The sequence below is a fragment of the Taudactylus pleione genome, unplaced genomic scaffold (assembly GCF_031769625.1).
Source record: "Taudactylus pleione unplaced genomic scaffold, aTauple2 ptg000311l, whole genome shotgun sequence".
NCBI lineage: Eukaryota > Metazoa > Chordata > Amphibia > Anura > Myobatrachidae > Taudactylus > Taudactylus pleione.
In genome coordinates this window covers 2,237,450-2,252,611 of record NW_028284712.1, presented here as the reverse complement: position 1 = coordinate 2,252,611, position 15,162 = coordinate 2,237,450, and positions in this window count along the sequence as shown.

The following is a 15,162-nucleotide window of genomic DNA, read 5'->3' as shown; positions in this document are numbered from 1 at the left end:
TTATTTATCACACATAAAGACACACAGGACATGATTACAGTACAGCGCTTATTTATTACACATAAGGACCCACATGACATGATTACAGTACAGCACTTAGTTATTACACATAAAGACACACATGACATGATTACAGAGCTTATTTATTACACATAAAGATACAAAGGACATGATTACAGTACATCGCTTATTAATTACACATAAAGACACATGTGACATGATTACAGCGCTTATTTATTACATATAAAGACACACATGACAGGATTACAGTACAGCGCTTATTTATTACACATAAAGACACACATGACATGATAACAGCGCTTATTTATTACACATAAAGACACACATGATATGATTACAGCGCTTATTTATTACACATAAAGACACACATGACATGATTACAGTACAGCGCTTATTTATTACACATAAAGACACACATGACATGATTCCAGTACAGGACTTATTTATTACACATAAAGACATACAGCACATGATTACAGTACAGCGCTTATTTATTACACATAAAGACACACATGACATGATTACAGTACAGCGCTTATTTATTACACATAAAGACACACGTGACATGATTACAGTACAGCGCTTATTTATTACAATTAAAGACACACGTCACATGATTACAGCGCTTATTTATTACACATAAAGACACACATGACATGATTACAGTACAGCACTTATTTAGTACACATAAAGACACACATGACATGATTACAGTACAGCACTTATTTATTACACATAAAGACACACATGACATGATTACAGTACATCGCTTATTTATTACAAATAAAGACACACATGACATGATTACAGTACAGCACTTATTTATTACAGAAAAAGACACACATGACATGCTTACAGTACAGCGCTTATTTATTACAAATAAAGACACACATGACATGATTACAGTACAGCGCTTATTTATTACACATAAAGACACACATGACATGATTACAGTACAGCGCTTATTTATTACACATAAAGACACACAGGACATGATTACAGTACAGCGATTATTTATTACACATAAAGAGACACAGGACATGATTACAGTACAGCGCTTATTTATTACACATAAAGACACACATGACATAATTACAGTGCTTATTTATTACACATAAAGACACACATGACATGATTACAGTACAGCGCTTATTTATAACACATAAAGACACACATGACATGATTACAGTACAGCCCTTATTTATTACACATAAAGAAACACATGACATGATTACAGTACAGTGCTTATTTATTACACATAAAGACACACAGGACATGATTACAGTACAGTGCTTATTTATTACACATAAAGAAACACATGACATGATTACAGCGCTTATTTATTACACATAAAGACACACATGACATGATTACAGCGCTTATTAATTACACATAAAGACACACAGGACATGATTACAGCGCTTACTTATTACACATAAAGACACATGACATGATTACAGTACAGCGCTTATTTATTACACATAAAGACACACATGACATGATTACAGTACAGCCCTTATTTATTACACATAAAGAAACACATGACATGATTACAGTACAGTGCTTATTTATTACACATAAAGACACACATGACATGATTACAGTACAGCACTTATTTATTACACATAAAGACACACAGGACATGATTACAGTACAGCGATTATTTATTACACATAAAGACACACAGGACATGATTACAGTACAGCGCTTATTTATTACACATAAAGACACACATGACATGATTACAGCGCTTATTTATTACACATAAAGACACACATGACATGATTACAGTACAGCGCTTATTTATTACAAATAAAGACACACATGACATGATTACAGTGCAGCACCTATTTATTACACATAAAGACACACATGACATGATTACAGTACAGCACTTATTTATTACACATAAAGACACACATGACATGATTACAGTACAGCGCTTATTTATTACACATAAAGAATTAAATGACATGATTACAGCGCTTATTTATTACACATAAAGGCACGCATGACATGATTACAGTACAGCGCTTATTTATTACACATAAAGACACACATGACATGATTACAGTACAGCGCTTATTTATTACACATAAAGACACACATGACTTGATTACAGTACAGCGCTTATTTATTGCACATAAAGACACACATGACTTGAATACAGTACACCGCTTATTAATTACACATAAACATACACAGGACATGATTTCAGCGCTTATTAATTACACATAAGGACACACATGACATGATTACTGCTCTAATTTATTACACATTAAGACACACATGACATGATTACAGCGCTTATTTATTACACATTAAGACACATATGACATGATTACAGCGCTTATTTATTACACATAAAGACACACATGACATGATTACAGTACAGCGCTTATTTATTACACATAAAAGACACACAGGACATGATTACAGTACAGCGATTATTTATTACACATAAAGACACACAGGGCATGATTACAGTACAGCGATTATTTATTACACATAAAGACACACAGAACATGATTACAGCGCTTATTTATTACACATAAAGACACACATGACATGATTACAGTACAGCACTTATTTATTACACATAAAGACACACAGGACATGATTACAGTACAGCGATTATTTATTACACATAAAGACACACAGGACATGATTACAGTACAGCGCTTATTTATTACACATAAAGACACACATGACATGATTACAGCGCTTATTTATTACACATAAAGACACACATGACATGATTACAGTACAGCGCTTATTTATTACAAATAAAGACACACATGACATGATTACAGTGCAGCACTTATTTATTACACATAAAGACACACATGACATGATTACAGTACAGCACTTATTTATTACACATAAAGACACACATGACATGATTACAGTACAGCGCTTATTTATTACACATAAAGAATTAAATGACATGATTACAGCGCTTATTTATTACACATAAAGGCACGCATGACATGATTACAGTACAGCGCTTATTTATTACACATAAAGACACACATGACATGATTACAGTACAGCGCTTATTTATTACACATAAAGACACACATGACTTGATTACAGTACAGCGCTTATTTATTGCACATAAAGACACACATGACTTGAATACAGTACACCGCTTATTAATTACACATAAACATACACAGGACATGATTTCAGCGCTTATTAATTACACATAAGGACACACATGACATGATTACTGCTCTAATTTATTACACATTAAGACACGCATGACATGATTACAGCGCTTATTTATTACACATTAAGACACATATGACATGATTACAGCGCTTATTTATTACACATAAAGACACACATGACATGATTACAGTACAGCGCTTATTTATTACACATAAAAGACACACAGGACATGATTACAGTACAGCGATTATTTATTACACATAAAGACACACAGGACATGATTACAGTACAGCGATTATTTATTACACATAAAGACACACAGAACATGATTACAGCGCTTATTTATTACACATAAAGACACACAGGACATGATTACAGTACAGCGATTATTTATTACATATAAAATCACACATGACATGATTACAGTACAGTGATTATTTATTACACATAAAGACACACAGGACATAATTACAGTACAGCGATTATTTATTACACATAAAGACACACAGGACATGATTACAGTACAGCGATTATTTATTACACATAAAGATACACATGACATGATTACAGTGCTTATTTATTACACATAAAAACACACATGGCATGATTACAGCGCTTATTTATTACACATAAAGACACACATGACATAATTACAGCGCTTATTTATTACACATAAAGACACACATGACATGATTACAGCGCTTATTTATTACACATAAAGACACATAGGACATGATTACAGCGCTTATTTATTACACATAAAGACACACAGGACATGATTACAGTACAGTGCTTATTTATTGCACATAAAGACACACATGACTTGATTACAGTACAGCGCTTATTTATTACACATAAACATACACAGGACATGATTTCAGCGCTTATTAATTGCACATAAGGACACACATGACATGATTACAGCGCTTATTTATTACACATAACGAAACACATGACATGATTACTGCGCTTATTTATTACACATTAAGACACACATGACATGATTACAGCGCTTATTTATTACACATAAAGACACACATGACATGATTACAGTACAGCGCTTATTTATTACACATAAAGACACACATGACATGATTACAATACAGTGCTTATTTATTACACATAAAGACACACATGACATGATTACAGTACAGCGCTTATTTATTACACATAAAAGACACACATGACATGATTACAGTACAGCGATTATTTTTTACACATAAAGACACACAGGACATGATTACAGTACAGCGATTATTTATTACACATAAAGACACACATGACATGATTACAGTACAGCACTTATTTATTACACATAAAGACACACATGACATGATTACAGTACAGGGCTAATTTATTACACATAAAAGACCCACATGACATGATTACAGCGCTTAATTATTACACATAAAGATACACATGACATGATTACAGCGCTTATTTATTACACATAAAGACACACATGACATGATTTCAGCGCTTATTTATTACACATAAAGACACACATGACATGATTATAGTACAGCACTTATTTATTACACATAAAGACACACATGACATGATTACAGCACAGCGCTTATTTATTACACATAAAGACACACATGACATGATTACAGTACAGCACTTACTTATTACACATAAAGACACACATGACATGATTACAGTACAGCGATTATTTATTACACATAAAGATACACATGACATGATTACAGTACAGCGATTATTTATTACACATAAAGACACACATGACATGATTACAGCGATTATTTATCACACATAAAGACACACAGGACATGATTACAGTACAGCGCTTATTTATTACACATAAGGACCCACATGACATGATTACAGTACAGCGCTTAGTTATTACACATAAAGACACACATGACATGATTACAGAGCTTATTTATTACACATAAAGATACAAAGGACATGATTACAGTACATCGCTTATTAATTACACATAAAGACACATGTGACATGATTACAGCGCTTATTTATTACATATAAAGACACACATGACAAGATTACAGTACAGCGCTTATTTATTACACATAAAGACACACATGACATGATAACAGCGCTTATTTATTACACATAAAGACACACATGACATGATAACAGCGCTTATTTATTACACATAAAGACACACATGACATGATTACAGTACAGCGCTTATTTATTACACATAAAGACACACATGACATGATTCCAGTACAGGACTTATTTATTACACATAAAGACATACAGCACATGATTACAGTACAGCGCTTATTTATTACACATAAAGACACACATGACATGATTACAGTACAGCGCTTATTTATTACACATAAAGACACACGTGACATGATTACAGTACAGCGCTTATTTATTACAATTAAAGACACACGTCACATGATTACAGCGCTTATTTATTACACATAAAGACACACATGACATGATTACAGTACAGCACTTATTTAGTACACATAAAGACACACATGACATGATTACAGTACAGCACTTATTTATTACACATAAAGACACACATGACATGATTACAGTACATCGCTTATTTATTACAAATAAAGACACACATGACATGATTACAGTACAGCACTTATTTATTACAGAAAAAGACACACATGACATGATTACAGTACAGCGCTTATTTATTACAAATAAAGACACACATGACATGATTACAGTACAGCGCTTATTTATTACACATAAAGACACACATGACATGATTACAGTACAGCGCTTATTTATTACACATAAAGACACACAGGACATGATTACAGTACAGCGATTATTTATTACACATAAAGAGACACAGGACATGATTACAGTACAGCGCTTATTTATTACACATAAAGACACACATGACATGATTACAGCGCTTATTTATTACACATAAAGACACACATGACATGATTACAGTACAGCGCTTATTTATAACACATAAAGACACACATGACATGATTACAGTACAGCCCTTATTTATTACACATAAAGAAACACATGACATGATTACAGTACAGTGCTTATTTATTACACATAAAGACACACAGGACATGATTACAGTACAGTGCTTATTTATTACACATAAAGAAACACATGACATGATTACAGCGCTTATTTATTACACATAAAGACACACATGACATGATTACAGCGCTTATTAATTACACATAAAGACACACAGGACATGATTACAGCGCTTACTTATTACACATAAAGACACATGACATGATTACAGTACAGCGCTTATTTATTACACATAAAGACACACATGACATGATTACAGTACAGCCCTTATTTATTACACATAAAGAAACACATGACATGATTACAGTACAGTGCTTATTTATTACACATAAAGACACACAGGACATGATTACAGTACAGTGCTTATTTATTACACATAAAGAAACACATGACATGATTACAGCACTTATTTATTACACATAAAGACACACATAACATGATTACAGCGCTTATATATTACACATAAAGACACAAATGACATGATTACAGTACAGCTCTTATGGATTACACATAAAGACACACGTGACATGATTACAGTACAGCGCTTATTTAATACACATAAAGACACACATGACATGACTACAGTAGAGAGCTTATTTATTACACATAAAGACAAACAGGACTTCTTTACAGTTCAGCTCTTATTTATTACACATAGACACATATGACATGATTACAGTACAGCGCTTATTTATTACACATAAAGAAACACATGACATGATTACAGTACAGCGCTTATTTATTACACATAAAGACACACAGGACATTATTACAGTACAGCGCTTATTTATTACACATAAAGACACAGGACATGATTACAGTACAGCTCTTATTTATTACACATAAAGACACACATGACATGATTACAGTACAGCGATTATTTATTACACATAAAGACACACAGGACTTGATTACAGTACAGCGCTTATTTATTACACTTAAAGACACACAAAACATGATTACAGTACAGCACTTATTTATTACACATAAAGACACACATGATATGATTACAGTACAGCACTTATTTATTACACATAAAGACACACATGACATGATTACAGCGCTTATTTATTACACATAAAGAAACACATGACATGATTACAGTACAGCGCTTATTTATTACACATAAAGACACACATGACTTGATTACAGTACAGCGCTTATTTATTACACATAAAGACACACATGACATGATAACAGCGCTTATTTATTACACATAAAGACACACAGGACTTGATTACAGTACACCACTTATTTATTACACATAAAGACACAGGACATGATTACAGTACAACGCTTATTTATTACACATAAAGAAACACATGACATGATTACAATACAGAGCTTGTTTATTACACATAAAGAAACACATGACATGATTACAGTACAGCGCTTATTTATTACACATAAAGACACACATGACATGATTACAGTACAGCGCTTATTTATTACATATAAAGACACACATGACATGATTACAGTACAGCGCTTATTTATTACACATAAAGAAACACAGGACTTGATTACAGTACAGCACTTATTTATTACACATAAAGACACACATGACATGATTACAGTACAGCGCTTATTTATTATACATAAAGACACACAGGACATGATTACAGTACAGCGATTATTTATTACACATAAAGACACACAGGACATGATTACAGTACAGCGCTTATTTATTACACATAAAGACACACATGAAATGATTACAGCGCTTATTTATTACACATAAAGACACACATGACATGATTACAGTACAGCGCTTATTTATTACAAATAAAGACACACATGACATGATTACAGTGCAGCACTTATTTATTACACATAAAGACACACATGACATGATTACAGTACAGCGCTTATTTATTACACATAAAGACACACATGACAAGATTACAGTACAGCGCTTATTTATTACACATAAAGAATTACATGACATGATTACAGCGCTTATTTATTACACAGAAAGACACACATGACATGATTACAGTACAGTGCTTATTTATTACACATAAAGACACACATGACATGATTACAGAATAGTGCTTATTTATTAAACATAAAGACACACATGACATGATTACAGCGCTTATTTATTACACATAAAGACACACATGACATGATTACAGTACAGCGCTTATTTATTACACATAAAGACACACATGACTTGATTACAGTACAGCGCTTATTTATTGCACATAAAGACACACATGACTTGATTACAGTACAGCGATTATTTATTACACATAAAAGACACACATGACTTGATTACAGTACAGCGCTTATTTATTGCACATAAAGACACACATGACTTGAATACAGTACACCGCTTATTTATTACACATAAACATACACAGGACATGATTTCAGCGCTTATTAATTACACATAAGGACACACATGACATGATTACTTCTCTTATTTATTACACATTAAGACACGCATGACATGATTACAGCGCTTATTTATTACACATTAAGACACACATGACATGATTACAGCGCTTATTTATTACACATAAAGACACACATGACATGATTACAGTACAGCGCTTATTTATTACACATAAAAGACACACAGGACATGATTACAGTACAGCGATTATTTATTACACATAAAGACACACAGGACTTGATTACAGTACAGCGATTATTTATTACACATAAAGACACACAGGACATGATTACAGCACTTATTTATTACACATAAAGACACACAGGACATGATTACAGTACAGCGATTATTTATTACATATAAAGACACACATGACATGATTACAGTACAGCACTTATTTATTACACATAAAGACACACATGACATGATTACAGTACAGCGCTTATTTATTACACATAAAAGACACACATGACATGATTACAGTACAGCGCTTATTTATTACACATAAAAGACACACATGACATGATTACAGCGCTTATTTATTACACATAAAGACACACATGACATGATTATAGCTCTTATTTATTACACATAGACACACATGACATGATTACAGTACAGCGATTATTTATTACACATAAAGAAACACATGACATGATTACAGTACAGCGCTTATTTATTACACATAAAGACACACAGGACATTATTACAGTACAGCGCTTATTTATTACACATAAAGACACAGGACATGATTACAGTACAGCACTTATTTATTACACATAAAGACACACATGACATGATTACAGTACAGCGATTATTTATTACACATAAAGACACACACGACTTGATTACAGTACAGCGCTTATTTATTACACATAAAGACACACAAAACATGATTACAGTACAGCACTTATTTATTACACATAAAGACACACATGATATGATTACAGTACAGCGCTTATTTATTACACATAAAGACACACATGACATGATTACAGTACAGCGCTTATTTATTACACATAAAGAAACACATGACATGATTACAGTACAGCGCTTATTTATTACACATAAAGACACACATGACTTGATTACAATACAGCGCTTATTTATTACACATAAAGACACACATGACATGATAACAGCGCTTATTTATTACACATAAAGACACACAGGACTTGATTACAGTACAGCACTTATTTATTACACATAAAGACACACGACATGATTACAGTACAACGCTTATTTATTACACATAAAGAAACACATGACATGATTACAGTACAGAGCTTATTTATTACACATAAAGAAACACATGACATGATTACAGTACAGCGCTTTTTTATTACACATAAAGACACACATGACATGATTACAGTACTGCGCTTATTTATTACATATAAAGACACACATGACATGATTACAGTACAGCGCTTATTTATTACACATAAAGAAACACAGGACATGATTACAGTACAGCACTTATTTATAACACATAAAGACACACATGACATGATTACAGTACAGCGCTTATTTATTATACATAAAGACACACATGACATGATTACAGTACAGTGCTTATTTATTACACAAAAAGAAACACATGACATGATTACAGCGCTTATTTATTACACATAAAGATACACATGACATTATTACGGTACAGCGCTTATTTATTACACATAAAGACACATATGACATGATTACAGTACAGCACTTATTTATTGCACATAAAGACACACATGACATTATTACAGCGCTAATTTATTACACATAAATACACACATGACATGATTACAGCACTTATTTATTACACATAAAGACACACAGGACATGATTACAGCACTTATTTATTACACATTAAGACACACATGACATGATTACAGCGCTTATTTATTACACATTAAGACACACATGATATGATTACAGCGCTTACTTATTACACATAAAGACGCACATGACATGATTACAGTACAGCGCTTATTTATTACACATAAAGAATTACATGACATGATTACAGCGCTTATTTATTACACATAAAGACACACATGACATGATTACAGTACAGCAATTATTTATTACACATAAAGAATTACATGACATGATTACAGCGCTTATTTATTACACATAAAGACACACATGACATGATTACAGTACAGCGCTTATTTATTACACATAAAGAATTACATGACATGATTACAGCGCTTATTTATTACACATAAAGGCACGCATGACATGATTACAGTACAGCGCTTATTTATTACACATAAAGACACACATGACATGATTACAGTACAGCGCTTATTTATTACACATAAAGACACACATGACTTGATTACAGTACAGCGCTTATTTATTGCACATAAAGACACACATGACTTGTATACAGCACACCGCTTATTTATTACACATAAACATACACAGGACATGATTTCAGCACTTATTAATTACACATAAGGACTCACATGACATGATTACTGCTCTTATTTATTACACATTAAGACACGCATGACATGATTACAGCGCTTATTTATTACACATTAAGACACACATGACATGATTACAGCGCTTATTTTTTACACATAAAGACACACATGACATGATTACAGTACAGCGCTTATTTATTACACATAAAAGACACACAGGACATGATTACAGTACAGCGATTATTTATTACACATAAAGACACACAGGACATGATTACAGTACAGCGATTATTTATTACACATAAAGACACACAGGACATGATTACAGCGCTTATTTATTACACATAAAGACACACAGGACATTATTACAGTACAGCGATTATTTATTACATATAAAGACACACATGACATGATTACAGTACAGCGATTATTTATTACACATAAAGACACACAGGACATGATTACAGTACAGCGATTATTTATTACACATAAAGACACACAGGACATGATTACAGTACAGCGATTATTTATTACACATAAAGATACACATGACATGATTACAGCGCTTATTTATTACACATAAAGACACACATGACATGATTACAGCGCTTATTTATTACACATAAAGACACACATGACATAATTACAGCGCTTATTTATTACACATAAAGACACACATGACATGATTACAGCGCTTATTTATTACACATAAAGACACACAGGACATGATTACAGCGCTTATTTATTACACATAAAGACACACAGGACATGATTACAGTACAGCGCTTATTTATTGCACATAAAGACACACATGACTTGATTACAGTACAGCGCTTATTTATTACACATAAACATACACAGGACATGATTTCAGCGCTTATTAATTACACATAAGGACACACATGACATGATTACAGCGCTTATTTATTACACATAAAGAAACACATGACATGATTACTGCGCTTATTTATTACACATTAAGACACACATGACATGATTACAGCGCTTATTTATTACACATAAAGACACACATGACATGATTACAGTACAGCACTTATTTATTACACAGAAAGACACACATGACATGATTACAATACAGTGCTTATTTATTACACATAAAGACACACATGACATGATTATAGTACAGCACTTATTTATTACACATAAAGACACACATGACATGATTACAGTACAGCGCTTATTTATTACACATAAAGACACACATGACATGATTACAGTACAGCACTTACTTATTACACATAAAGACACACATGACATGATTACAGTACAGCGATTATTTATTACACATAAAGATACACATGACATGATTACAGTACAGCGATTATTTATTACACATAAAGACACACATGACATGATTACAGCGATTATTTATCACACATAAAGACACACAGGACATGATTACAGTACAGCGCTTATTTATTACACATAAGGACCCACATGACATGATTACAGTACAGCGCTTATTTATTACACATAAAGACACACATGACATGATTACAGAGCTTATTTATTACACATAAAGATACTCAGGACATGATTACAGTACATCGCTTATTTATTACACATAGACACACATGACATGATTACAGTACAGCGCTTATTTATTACACATAAGGACACACATGACATGATTACAGTACAGCGCTTATTTATTACACATAAAGACACACATGACATGATTACAGAGCTTATTTATTACACATAAAGATACTCAGGACATGATTACAGTACATCGCTAATTAATTACACATAAAGACACATGTGACATGATTACAGCGCTTATTTATTACATATAAAGACAAACATGACAAGATTACAGTACAGCGCTTATTTATTACACATAAGGACACACATGACATGATTACAGCGCTTATTTAATACACATAAAGAAACACATGACATGATTACTGCACTTATTTATTACACATTAAGACACACATGACATGATTACAGTGCTTATTTATTACACATAAAGACACACATGACATGATTACAGTACAGCGCTTATTTATTACACAGAAAGACACACATGACATGATTACAATACAGTGCTTATTTATTACACATAAAGACACACATGACTTGATTACAGTACAGCGCTTATTTATTACAAATAAAAGACACACATGACATGATTACAGTACAGCGATTATTTATTACACATAAAGACACACATGACATGATTACAGTACAGCGATTATTTATTACACATAAAGACACACAGGACATGATTACAGTACAGCGATTATTTATTACACATAAAGACACACATGACATGATTACAGTACAGCACTTATTTATTACACATAAAGACACACATGACATGATCACAGTACAGCGCTAATTTATTACACATAAAAGACACACATGACATGATTAGAGCGCTTATTTATTACACATAAAGATACACATGACATGATTACAGCGCTTATTTATTACACATAAAGACACACATGACATGATTACAGCGCTTATTTCTAACACATAAAGACACACATGACATGATTATAGTACAGCACTTATTTATTACACATAAAGACACACATGACATGATTACAGTACAGCGCTTATTTATGACACATAAAGACACTCATGACATGATTACAGTACAGCACTTACTTATTACACATAAAGACACACATGACATGATTACAGTACAGCGATTATTTATTACACATAAAGATACACATGACATGATTACAGTACAGCGATTATTTATTACACATAAAGACACACATGACATGATTACAGCGATTATTTATCACACATAAAGACACACAGGACATGATTACAGTACAGCGCTTATTTATTACACATAAGGACACACATGACATGATTACAGTACAGCGCTTATTTATTACACATAAAGACACACATGACATGATTACAGAGCTTATTTATTACACATAAAGATACACAGGACATGATTACAGTACATCGCTTATTAATTACACATAAAGACACATGTGACATGATTACAGCGCTTATTTATTACATATAAAGACACACATGACAAGATTACAGTACAGCGCTTATTTATTACACATTACGACTCACATGACATGATAACAGCGCTTATTTATTACACATAAAGACACACATGACATGATTACAGCGCTTATTTATTACACATAAAGACACACATGACATGATTACAGTACAGCGCTTATTTATTACACATAAAGACACACATGACATGATTCCAGTACAGCACTTATTTATTACACATAAAGACACACAGCACATGATTACAGTACAGCGCTTATTTATTACACATAAAAACACACATGACATGATTACAGTACAGCGCTTATTTATTACACATAAAGACACACGTGACATGATTACAGTACAGCGCTTATTTATTACAAATAAAGACACACGTCACATGATTACAGCGCTTATTTATTACACATAAAGACACACATGACATGATTACAGTACAGCACTTTTTTAGTACACATAAAGACACACATGACATGATTACAGTACAGCGCTTATTTATTACAAATAAAGACACACATGACATGATTACAGTACAGCACTTATTTATTACACATAAAGACACACATGACATGATTACAGTACATCGCTTATTTATTACAAATAAAGACACACATGACATGATTACAGTACAGCACTTATTTATTACACATAAAGACACACATGACATGATTACAGTACAGCGCTTATTTATTACACATAAAGACACACATGACATGATTACAGTACAGCGCCTATTTATTACAAATAAAGACACACATGACATGATTACAGTACAGCACTTATTTATTACACATAAAGACACACATGACATGATTACAGTACATCGCTTATTTATTACAAATAAAGACACACATGACATGATTACAGTACAGCACTTATTTATTACACATAAAGACACACATGACATGATTACAGTACAGCGCTTATTTATTACACATAAAGACACACATGACATGATTACAGTACAGCGCTTATTTATTACACATAAAGACACACATGACATGATTACAGTACATCGCTTATTTATTAAACATAAAGACACACAGGACATGATTACAGTACAGCGATTATTTATTACACATA